This window comes from Limulus polyphemus, unplaced genomic scaffold (genome assembly GCF_000517525.1).
Source record: "Limulus polyphemus unplaced genomic scaffold, Limulus_polyphemus-2.1.2 Scaffold13511, whole genome shotgun sequence".
Classification (NCBI taxonomy): domain Eukaryota; kingdom Metazoa; phylum Arthropoda; class Merostomata; order Xiphosura; family Limulidae; genus Limulus; species Limulus polyphemus.
The window spans coordinates 1-1,284 of record NW_013679121.1 but is presented as its reverse complement, the minus strand read 5'-3'; positions in this window follow the sequence as shown (position 1 = coordinate 1,284).

Here is a 1,284-nt window from a genome sequence, read left to right as displayed (position 1 = left end):
CTTAGCACTACAAGTTACTTTGTGTTGATACTAGTAGTGAGAAACTTCTCTTAGCACTACAAGTTACTTTGTGTTGATACTAGTAGTGAGAAACTTCTCTTAGCACTACAAGTTACTTTGTGTTGATACTAGTAGTGAGAAATAGGTCGTACACGTAACTAACTGAAAGTTGAACACTGCGTTGAATATAATAGTTAGTTTTCAGTGCATGTTTTCTTTTAGCCTAAAGGGTTAATTATTCCGAGGAGAAGATTAATTTTGTCACTACACTTACAAAGAAATCTTAGTAAACGAAATTCCATGAGAATAATGTTATGTTCGAACGTTTTATAAATAGCCCATACTAGTATTTTTTAGGAACTTAGAATACCAAGGAACAACGGGTTGTAATCGGGTTGACATGCACTCCAACTGCAGCAGGAGATCTACTACAAGACAATCTTCTTATCTAGGGCTTTCAGTTTTTATATATTAAATGAATGATAAAAACAAATATTCTGTAGAGTTTTGTGTGATATTGTGTATGTATAATTAGAACTCGTAACTGAACCTTGTAATGGTGGAAATTGTATACCAAGTTAAGGTGGTCGTCGACTAGAAGTTCAAAAAAATGATGGCGATTGTCATAATTGGGTAACATAAGACAACTAAGAACAGTGTTCAGTTTTACATATGGTAATCTATAGTATTATTCGAAATTATGTATGTAAAATGACACTGTATGCATTATTACTTCACAAAACAACAATGCACATGATACATTAAAATGAAAATATTTTTAATCAGAAAAGGGAATTCATTCAATGTAACTAGTAATAAACATTTGTATCTACGTTAACACTAGTAATAAAACGTGTATCTAAGATAACACTAGTAATAAATATTTGTATCTACGTTAACACAAGTAATAAACACGTGTATCTAAGATAACAGTAATAAACACACGTATCTAAGATAAAACTTAATAAACACGTGTATTTAAGATAACACTAGTATTAAACACACATATCTAAGATAACACTAGTAATAAACACGTGTATCTAAGATAATAGTAATAAATACGTGTATCTAAGATAACACTAGTAATAAAACGTGTATCTAAGATAATAGTAATAAACACGTGTATCTAAGATAACACTAGTAATAAACACGTGTATCTACGTTAACACAAGTAATAAATATTTGTATCTATGTTAACACTAGTAATAAACACGTGTATCTAAGATAACACTAGTAATAAATATTTGTATCTATGTTAACACTAGTAATAAACACGTGTATCTA